Below are 11,609 nucleotides of genomic sequence, written 5' to 3' on the forward strand. Positions count from 1 at the left end.
AAAATTACTACTTCCTCTCAATCCATAAAGCCTTCCAAAATTCAATTAACGTGTTCTAAACTAAACCATCCACACGTTAGGGCACTAAAATGCGTGATTTCAAATATAGACAAGAGAGTAGCTGCTCATTGATATTTATCTGAGTTATAATATTCTCTGACCATTCCACTCCCACCTTTTTTATTGAAGTAGCATCTGTTGTAACACTTTTGTATCTCAGCACTTGAGATATAAATAAATTGTACATGACTGCATACTGGATCTGTTAAATAATGCTGTGAACCCCAAAGTCACTCAGAGAATGCCATTCCCACGCCTAGCACAAATGTTTAATAATGCATACATGATTAAGTTCACTGTCTTCCCCACAGCAAATTTTTCTTGTGATTTTATAGTTTCCCAGGTACAAACAATACCTGCACATTCACAGGTTCACTTATACAACCAATAGGAAAACTCCCACTGTGTTTATTTACAGCGTGACCGCTGTAAATACTGCTGGATAGCAAAGACTTGTAGGTAAAACTCTGTGAACAGCTTTTTGCCACTTTCTCCTATAAAGGAAGGAAAGGTGGCAGAGAGACAAAAGCACAGAAACTCCTCTGCTACATTGTACATACAACTACTCATCTGTGCCTACTCACCTCCTTTCCCTACTGCAGTTCAGCATCTCCAGCAGCCTTCGAAGCACCAACGCTTGCTGGAAGGTTGAAACCCGACAGGCATTAAGCACCGCTACCAGGTTACATCCACAGCTTGCACTAATGGATTTTTTCAGATAGATGGCAGTGCACAAAGTGCATCTGAGATTGGTCCAGGGTCGAGATGCCATTTCAATGCTCAGACACTTTGACTAAGGGAATTACTGCATTATCAAAAGCACTTTTAGAAAGATGATGGCTTAGGACCAGATCCTGCTGCACTGTGATAGCTCCAGCTCTTTTTAAGGAGTGAACTGGGTGCCAAGAATATAAACATGGCAAAGCAGCACTTAGGATTTTACTTCCCATTCCTGTGAGCAGGAAAGGATTTTTCTTTTAATACATTCTACCAAACGTAGTTTTAAAACACAAAGCTAAAGTATGAGTAACGAGACAAAGTCCAAAAAGATATTGCATACTGGATACAGGAGATGATCAATCTCATTTTCAAGGGTCTCTAATAGCATAGATTTAGATATAGTCCAGCAATAAGAACAGGGTATTTCAAATCACTCTTATTGGCAAAAATTCTATGGCTACTACTTAATTTCTTCATTTTATCAGACATTGTTATCAAGCTAGGAGAGCAGAGTGAAATTTTAACCATTTAACTGCACTTATCCCAGCAAATCCCTTTCTTACAAAAGGCAAATATTAACAAAGCAGCTAAACCAAATAGGAGCAAATCTCACTGCACAATTAGTAGTTCTGTACCTACTACTTGGAGGTTTTTGACATATAGCTATCATGATGTGGAAGCATCCACCATCGTTTTGTTTTCTGGTCACAGTAGGGGGTTGCTAGGAAACAAAATACTATTGTCTGATTTCATGATCTGTTGCCTGGTTTGCCTGGCAATAGTCTTCTAAATCTATTACCAGATTATTTTATATTTTACAGAGAGATTAAGACTAACATTAAAACACAAGCACACAGAGAGGAAGAGTAAAAAATGCTTCCAAATTCATGGAAAAGGATGTATATATTCCAGGTCAAGGAAGACAAACTATCCTGAGGAAAAATGAACTTAAGCAGTCTGGTGATATTTATATATGCACGCACGCACACATGTAGCAGCGTTCCACAACTGCTATCTGTAGTTTTGCCGACTTGTCAAAGACTCTCTTGCTTCTGAGGATACAAAACGTTCTCTTACTACTGGAGAGCTACTGTACGCTGCAAGTTCTGTAAATACCACATGCTGCAGAACGCCTGGTGCGGGTGAGCACACACGCTGGAGTCATTTTTTGTTCTTGGAATTCGGCTCAGGGTTGTTTCAGTGCCTTAATTCCTTTATGTAATCATTTTTTTGCACATTTGGACAGATAGAAGAGTCAGAGACAACCCCCTACTCTCCTCCTCCTCCTCCCCCTCCAGTTGTAAAATAAATAAATAAATAGATAAACAAATAAAAGCATCAGGAAAAGAGATCTAAAATTAACAGCCACAATAGCAAGTTCCACGTATTTTTACAGTGGTAAGTCTGTAAAGTTGTAAAGAGATTAGAAAAACATTAAAACCACACAAATGTGGGTGCCTATCAAGGCATCCCCACAACACGACAGGAGACCTCAACAGCAAAAAACAATCATACTTAAAAGCAGAGAGACAGATGAAGAGAGTTCGGCACAAAACCATAGAGAAAAAGGTCTTAAATAAAACCTGCAGAGTAGTTATTACTCTTTTATGTATATCTACAATTTCACACCAAGCACATCATGCACTATTGCAAAGTCCTTTCAACTTATTTATTAATGTCTATGCATTTATCACTCCATTTTAAATTTGAGAAAAAAATGAATGAGGTACATTGCAAAGGACATCAAAGCTTTTGACACATAACAGCAGAACTTTCAGTGATTAAAAAGTAATAAACACGCAACACGGAAAATACACAATTCACAGGAAGCCTCTGAAAGCTTCTTGTCTCTCCTGCCCAGAGCTGGATTTATTCAGCCTCTAACCTTCCTTTCAGAAACCTCACCAAAACCACATTTAGAATTAAAGAACAAAAGAGTACAATGCAAGAGAGCTTTCTCCACCCCAAACACCACCAAACTACTTCCAGCGATTAGATCAAAGCAACGAGAGATGGACACGACCCACAACGAATCCCACTCCTCTCCAGGACAGGATACGGCTATTCCCCAGCTGGTAACCCACTACAATAACATTGCCAGTTACAAAAGGGTGCCCAGCGGTTCCCCTGTCTCTCACAGGTCGCACACCGAGATCCTGTCACCTACAGCTTCGCCGAAACCTGTTTCAAAGCATTCACTCAAGGAACGGGGAGAAAGACGAGGAGAGGGATGGGACAGTCACCTCCTCAGCTGCCACCAAAAACTGTTCTGCAAACTGCAGGGGGGCTGCCGGGGTCCTGGCGGCCGCAGCCACCTAACTCGGGGGGGAGAGAGCGGGGTTTGCAAAAGCGGGAGGGGCCGCGGGGGCCGACCCCGGCTGCCCGGGGTGCGCTGCCCGCCCGCCCACGCCTGTGCTGCGGGGGAGGCTGCCCGGCGCGGCGGGGCTCTCCCCGGCGGGGGCAGCGGCGGGTGCGGGAGCCCCGTCCTTCCCGGCGCTGCAGCAGCAACTGCAATTAAAAAAAAAAAAAAAGAAAAAAAAAAGGTAATCTAAATAAATAAATAAATAAATAGCCCGCTAGCGGGAACGGGAAAATAAAAACCCACCCGAAACAGGCGGACCCCAAACAACAACACAAACCGGGCGCCCAGGAGAGCAAACTTTCTGACTCACCGGGGAGAGCCGGTGCCCGAGGGTGCGGCGGGCAGCGGCGGGGGCGGCGCACGGCTCCGCCGCGCCGAGGGAGCGGAGCTGGAGCCGGGCGAGGCGGGCGCCGCCGGCGGGGCTGCGGCGGGGCCGGGGCAGTGCGTCTCTCCCTGCTCCCGCCGCCCTCCCTCCCTCCCTGCCCGCCCCGTCCCTCCGCAGCGCCTCCCCGGCCTCCCCCACCGGGAGCCGCCCGGGCCGGGCTGCCTCCGCGGGACCGCCGTACCTACCGGCTGCCGGTGCGGGGCCGCGGAGCAGCGGGAGCCGCCGCCGCCCCCCTTCGGCGGCTGCCGGTTCGGGCGGCGCTGCAGCAGGCGGAGGACGCCGCGCGGCGGCGGGGAGCGCGGGGCCGGCGGCGCGGGGTGCCGGAGAGGCGGCGGCCGGCGATGCACAGGCAGCGCGGTGCCTCCGTGTGTGCGTGTGTGTGTGTGTGGCGGGGAGGGATGCTGCAAGGGACCGAGGGAAAATTCTCCCCTCCTAGCACGGCCGCCGACAAATGGCAAGGCAGGTGTGCAGGGGAGGCAAGGCTCGAGGAGGAGGAGGAGGAGAGGGGAGAGGGGCGGCGAGGAGGGCGGGGAGCGCACAGCCCCGCGGCGGGAGCAGCCGCGGGGCGTCACGGCGTCCCGGGGGCAGCGGCCCCGCCGAGGAGCTCCCGGGTCAGGGGTGGCAAAAAGCGGGGTGAAGCCCCGCCGCCGCCGGCTGCCCGGCGGGGCAGCTCGACCCGCTCCGCTTGAGGGGCGGGGAGTCGGCGGTGGGCAGCGGGGAGCGTCCCCTGCAGAGCCCTGGGGGCCGGCGGCTGGAGGAGGGGACCCCTACAAGCCGGGAGTGCTCCAGGCACCCGCGGCAGAGCATCCTGCCCCAAGTTTTCGCCAAGGCCTCCCCGCAAACACACCCGGCCGCTGTTCACGGCACCCCGTGCAGCGCTGGGAGCTACACCCCGTCCGATGGCATTGGTGCTTCTTCTGGAAATCCTCCTGTGAGAAGTAGTTGCATGTCTCATCTGCAGAGGCTCACACCTCCCAGTTAGCTGTGGGTCACGTGGCTTAAAACCAGCACCCCTCAGGGGAAACCCTTGCTACCCAGTCTGGTTTTTTTTGCTTATTCATCTCCCAGGCCAGAGACAACCCTCAAGCGTGGCAAGAGCACCTGAGCTCACTTTTCCTCCACGAAGCCAGGGGGCAGGTGGCCAAGGTCAGCTCTTCCCAGGACAAGGCGCTGGGCCCAGAAGGGTTGGTGGCAACAAGTCCTGCCCCAAAGCCAAGCGCTGCTCATAGAGATGCCAACAAAGGCTTTTGCGGCTGCATATCTGCTCTCGCAGAAGGTGCTTGCTAATCTGAACTCTTCCTGATGTTTGAATGGGAAAAGGTTGTTCTTCTCCTGGGCAGAATTACCATGCTGGCCCGCTGTAAGCAGTCACTTTCCGCTGTAGAAATGGTTGTGATTTAGTGCCGGAGAAAGCCTTTGTGTATCATAGACTGCCCATTTATAATATGTTTCAGCACACTTCTAGGTGACGATTAGTTGGTAAGTGAAAAGTGGCTGTTGCTGAAAGGTGGGAACTAACATCAGATATTAAATATTGCACACGGCAGCTATGATTTCTGGTGGTAGGGAGAAAATCTGATAGAAAAATGTCCTGCCTCTCTTTTTCCACAGTACTTCTTTCACCAAAACGGTACTGAATTACATCCACAGGTATTGGGCTAATTATATATGCTCACCAGCCCATCGGTTGGGGTTTACCAGTGAGCACACTTATGCAACAGAAGCAATTTCCACACCACTGGGCTCATCTGATTTAAACAATACTGGCTTGTGTTGCCTCTGTGTGTAGCTTTTTTTCCCTTGGCTGGCAGGGTTAGTGTCACAGCTTCAGTTTGAGAAGTGACAACAAATAATACTGACACAAATTATACCGAGCGATACAAGGACACGCATGTGGAGGACAAAACACGGAAATTAATGCACTTGTTTAGGTAAGTTTTTAACCACCTCTGCTGAGGAGCAGGAGCCACTCTCGGCCCAGCTGGGCAGATGTGGATTACTTATTTCCTGACTGGTTCTTGCTTTGCTTTCTTAGTGGCGATGCAGATGATAGCCGTATAAAGGAAAAGTTGCTGGAGGCATTTCTGTTAGATGTAGCCCTGGTGAAAGTAAGTCGCAATTATAACTTGGGCATCCTCTTCTATATTATTTACACTAAAACACATCTTTTCAGTCCTTTAAAGCACAGGCCTAAGCCTCTTCCTTCTTAAGCAAGCACCTTTTAAGAAGCACACAGGAAACTCGTGGGGAAGTTCATGCACAACTCATACTTCACCTGTAGTGTAAATTAGCTAGTGAAATCAACGACTAGTTAAAAAATCACACAAACTCCAGTGTCTGAATATATTTCTTAAGTTTGTTGCCTTCATCTGTGTTAAATTTGCTTCCTCACCTCTTTCTCCTGACACTGAATGCAATTGTACTTGGAAACACACATAAAACAACAAACACAACACAGACATTTTAAACACACTCCTCTGGACTGTTGCCTAAACCTTGGCTGATACAAAACAGAGGTAAAAGAAAATATCTCTGCCAATGTTGGTCTTGTTTAATGTAACCGACTGAAGTGTGAAAACACTTGATAAGATTATTTCATTATGGCAATTTAGGATTGTCCCCTCCTTCCCTCCCACAGAACTGCCTGGACAAGCACGTGCACACAAACATGCATGCCCAAATGTACAGAAGCAGGTGTCACCTTCTGTGCGTGGTTTTCACTAGCACTTACAGCATTTATTTGCTACTTGTAGGTCAGTACAACGCCTGGTTCCAGCCAAGACCTCGCTTTGTTACGTTCTGAATAGCTCTTGGGAAGTTGCTAGCTTGACCTCGAAGACTTTATGGTCTAATTTTTTAATAACTGAAGGATTTTTTTTTTCATTTAAAAAAGGACTCATTTTAGCTGTCACATAAGCATGCATTATATCCCAAGACTTCAATCGGAGCTGCACAGACATATCTGAGAGCACAATTAGGCCCTCTGGACCTTTTAAAGCTTCAAAAATGGTCATGTATAATTCCTTCTTCTGTGGATCCTGCAAGCTTTAAGAGACTTTTTGAAAGCTGTAAATTCCTATTTATCCACTAAGAGGCTCACAGGCAATCTTCTCCTAATGGAAATAGAACTGTAAAGCTGAAACATTAATATACACAATATGATACATTACGCAGGGATAGACTCGTCGGAGCCAACAAGAGGGCACGGCAGCCGTGCCGCTACAGAGCCAGAGCCAAGCAGGTTCGCTCCGCTTACTCGGCTTCCTGCGCACGGGTTTCGCTATCTGATTTATATTAGCACTGTACGGTTCTCTCTTAAAAAAAAAAAAAAAAAAAAATCATCTGACCTTTGAATCCCTCATCTGCATTGGCTGGCAGCCGGTATTGGCAAATCGGAGGGCACCGTTTGCTCTAAATATGAGGCAGCTATTCTTCAATAACCGTGCTGTTAATATGCAAATCTCAGTCCTCCATTGACTGTAATCTCCCGCCTCTGATTGGCTTCGGTGATGAAAAAAATTCAGGTTATTCTTTAGCAGGCAAAATATGCTCTTCAAGTTCCCCTTTAAGATGCAGAATTATAAAGCCTTGAGAACGTACATGCCAGAGACAAACAACAACAACGCAAGACAAAAAGAAGCAAAGAAAATGGGATTAGAAACATGATAAAAGGGGAAATTGTGCATTTAAAAATTCTCCTGATTCCCTTTTTTCTTCCTGGCTTTCTCTTGGGAGTTTTGCCAATGACTGCAGATGGGCCATTTTTGTTCATTTCTTTGTCAACCTTTGCCTTCTACATACGATGGTGTGCTCAAGTTCACAGCAGAAGACTTGAATTTGGACTGAGAATGTCATTTCTGTACTGGAACACACGCACGTGTCTGTCTTCATGGGTCAGCTTTGCTGGCCTGCAAATACAATGCTAGGAAGAAATATATCAATATGTATCGATAAATATCTTTATATCAAAAAAGATGGATGGAGCAACTGAGCAAGAAGCAATCTATGGTTCAACTCTTTAAAAGCCACTGCAAAAAACAACCACCAATATCAGCACCAATATTGGCATATTCTTCATAGAAGGCCAGACTTGGCTAACCACTGAACTTAGCAGGACCTTTTTTGCAAGACAATGAGCTGATGGGAATGCTCATGACAACTCAACTATCCAAACATTTCATTTTCCGTCAGAGTCCGATATGGCATACAAATGTAAGATGTGTTCTCTGTTACATGGTATAAAAATTAAATAGTTCTATCAACTCTGGCAGTGGAAATTCTGAGGAACCTTCGCAGAGCTGGGTTGGGCTTGTGGATCTCCAGAGCAGACGTGCAGCCGCACTGTTCCTTCCTCTTCAGCTTTATTTTGTAAATTTTCCTTCATTCTTGCAATTCACTTTTTCCTGAAACATAACACCTCACAAGCTGCATTGTCTTCACACTTGTACAAATGCAGCCAGCTCTCCCGTTTCCTTCTCTGAAGTGGCAGATGAGATCAAGTTAGTAACTTCTTAGATCTACGTATCTGGGCTGAAATCATGGTTCCAGTGAAATCAATACGAATTTTACCATCGATTTTGTCACAAATGTGATTTTGCTTCTTGGAATTGGCAGCAGAGTATTTTTGGAGGACTGGGCAATGACTCTAATTTCCAGATGAGATGAAGAAAGCTAGCTGCTGTTAGCGTACAGTGAGTGACCCTTCTCTTCCCTCAGGCTTTTCGCCAAGGGGGAGATAGATTATTTTGGGTGGGTGGACAACCCCTCTGAATAAAAAGAAGAAGACTTCTGAGAAATAAGATAATCTTGCCAGTGTTTCCCACAAAGCATATAAGGCAGCTCCTGGTACAAATTATTAAACAAAGAGTGAAGCACATGCACCTGTGAAGAACCTGCATTAAAAGCATAACAGGGTTACCTGACTGCAAGTCCTTGGACACCTTGGAAAGAATGAAGGCTGAGCTCAGAGGGGACTTCACACAGGGCTTTTGATTAATTTGCCGCAAAGAGAGAAGTCATAAAAAAAAAAAAGATAGCTATGCTGTGGAGCTGCTTTCCTTTTCTGTCTCACACATTTCAGATACAAAGATAATGGGAACAGTGCAAACAGAATTGCAGGCAGATATCTGAAACTAAAGGTTAGAAGGAAAGGATTTTGACAAGAACCACATAGGCTTCCCACAGCAAAGGTCAAACAGTGACCTCTACACAAATTAATACCACTTCAGCTACTGTAAAAGAACTTCAATATTTCCATTTCAGTGAAAGGCCTGAAAAGTGCATTATGCAATCAATTTATTCTGTTGGGGTTTTTTTCCCCAAGAGGTATGACTATCTCTTTCAAATATATATAAGGATTCTCATTTAATAAATAATAATAAAGCTAGATGATAATTAACTCTTAAATATGTTCTCTCTGATCTTGCTCTAGGGAAAAAAGAAAAAAAAAAAAAGTCCACATGCTTCAGCAGCCAGAGCTACAAACACATCCAACCAGATAATTGACACAGCCGTTGAGCCAGCACAGTGTTAACTCTGTTTTAAGCTTCCTCAAATCACCTAGTTTTAGAAACCATGTAACTTAATTGGATTGCTACAGACCTGACAGCTCCTCGTGTACCTTACACTAAGGGATTGCATCATTACCGTATGATTGGATACATACGCTAATGCTGTCAGTCCTGAGAACTGTCACCAGCCCTGCAGCTCATCTTTCCTCTTCCAGTCACCATCAGAAAATGAAAACAACTCTGTTCCCCTCCTAAATCTGAAAAATAAAATTTGTGAGAATTTAAAACAACCCTGTATCGGAAGCAGAAGATCTGGGCCAAACCTTGCATCCTTGGTCACGTAGGTGATTCTCCGCCATACGGCTGGTTTCACTGAAACTCCAATTAACTCAAGCAGGCTCATCAAAATAATCACTGGTACTTAGATGAGGAAAAGTCTGCTGAACGAGGTCTTTATAATCCCAAAGGAGACAATACGAAGACAGTTTACAAGGCAACGCTAGGTATGCTCAGTGAACAGAGACAGAGAGCTGGTGTGGATAATACAAGCTAAATAGCAGATTGACAAATTCTAAAATGCAGTTTCAGTTTCCACCTTAACGAAGCAAAAGCTAACAATATTTGTAAGCCAGAGATGTCCCCAAGGCACGAGTGACAGGTAGGTGCCAAACCATCATCAAAAGTCTGTGAGAATTGGATACCTCTCCGCCATTAGAGTCAGCATGCACCTCCCTGGCTTCAGAGATCTTGTGAAAGAGAAGATTGGTGTTTTGACCTTTATGCTGTCTCTTCACTGCTGATTTCATGAATGCCCATTGTACTTCATCACTATTCTGCTCATTTTGTAACACAAGTTTCATTTTTATTTACAAATCACCCAAAGCAAGCATAATCCTTGTTCTTGACTCTTACATGGGCTATCCAGACATTATTGCCCCCTTTTTTTTTTTTTGGAAGGGACACATTGAAAGCACAGAGTTGCTCAGCTTTTCTCATGTTAATGTCAATAAATGCTGAGTTAAGCTGCTACTGATTATTAAAAACAAATGTCTGTTTTTCCAACAACACCATGGGCAATTTTCAAAACAGACAGAAGTAGACATTTGGAAGAACCCATTCCAGTCAGCTAGTCCTATTTTTTTTTTTTGGTAGGGGTGTGTGTGTGTGTCTTGTTTTTTTAAACCAGCCGTAAGGACAGCTATGCAGAAAATGATGTACAAAGTCACCGTTTCCAGCTGCTCTTCTCTGAGGGCACTATCACCATCTTTTCAGCAACTGCCCCTGTTCTTTTTGCTGTAGATGGTTAGTAGTCCTTGTGCAGACCTATCAGATAGGCTGTTAAAGGATTATTTTTCCCAAGCTATACCATTCTTTCAGTCAAAAACTCAGTCTGACCTACCTTGCTTGTGAAAATATTCCTGAGGCAGCCTAGAAAATCCTTCCACTGTTCTTTGTCATAAATGCATCACCATGCAAAAATTCCACAAACCATTAACTATCTATATGGTCCATCCAAAACAGCTGCATGCCTTCATCAAATAATCCTTAATTCAAGCAACTCTCACCCCCAGTGTTGTGCTGTGATGTTGTAACTAGTCTAGAATTTTGGTAGGAGAAGAGATCCTGATTTTTTCCTACTTAGTGCAGCAATCACAAAAATGCAGCCACATCTGGGTGGCTCTTCAGCAATACACAGCAGTGCTATATAACATCATGATCGGGAATGGAAAATAAAGACTAATGTATTCAGCTGAAACGGCGACTGGTATTTCCATAGGCAGAATATAATTACCTGAGCTGGCGTTCTGCCAGGACACTGGGGTTAACGTTATTACTCCTACAACACTCCTATTTATGGGCAATATGGAAAAAAAAGTAACAACAAGATTTTTTAATTGAACCAGTGCGAACCCAACTACAGTAGGTTGCAGTCCAATTAAAATTGACAGCCCAGTGAAGCGGATACACATAACACACAGACACAAGTTGTTGTCTTTTTCTTTGTCTTCTCCTCTTGGCATCTTTTTTTTTTCCGCTGGATATTTAGTTTCATTTTCTAAATCTTTTGATGCCAGGAAACTATCATTGACTAGAAACACTTACTAGCTTTTTGCAGACAGTCTTCATAGCTTAAAATAAAGATGGAAAAATAGATCCTGCTAAATGTTTCAGCATTGCATTTCTTTCCTTTTCTACAGCACACAGTATTAAAATTACATTGGCTGTGCAGCAGGAGATTGGAAAGAGCAACTGCTTTTAACCTTTAATAGTAAATGACGCTGAAGTCACTAAATCTGTCTTTGAACCACACACAGTGCATAGAACTACCAATCGGAAACTTGTAGCTAACCTACAATCAAGCAGTCCAATCCCCTGACAAAAATGCTGCAGAGGCTAACTCCTGAAAGGCAAAACTACTTTCTTTTATCTTTTTTTTTTTAATTATGGGAAAAAGAAACACTTGAAATGGCATAAAATATATTACACTATTTAATCCTGGTTCTGTAGTCTTTACTCACATGAGTATCTCTTTCTCAGACACGTAGAACCATGAAAGCACCCACTGAGGTAA

At 44.7% G+C, this 11,609-nt stretch overlaps 1 protein-coding gene across 1 annotated transcript in view; it reads right to left on the reverse strand.

The window, feature by feature from the left end:
* Window positions 1-3,761, reverse strand: part of ENOX1 (ecto-NOX disulfide-thiol exchanger 1) — a 391,653-nt gene extending 387,892 nt beyond the window's left edge. Inside the window, exon 1 of the mRNA XM_068424932.1 lies at window positions 3,713-3,761. The gene's annotated coding sequence lies outside the window, so the exon portion shown is untranslated. The remainder of the gene's footprint in view (window positions 1-3,712) is intronic.
* Window positions 3,762-11,609: the final 7,848 nt, after the last annotated feature.

This window comes from Nyctibius grandis, chromosome 2 (genome assembly GCF_013368605.1).
Source record: "Nyctibius grandis isolate bNycGra1 chromosome 2, bNycGra1.pri, whole genome shotgun sequence".
NCBI lineage: Eukaryota > Metazoa > Chordata > Aves > Nyctibiiformes > Nyctibiidae > Nyctibius > Nyctibius grandis.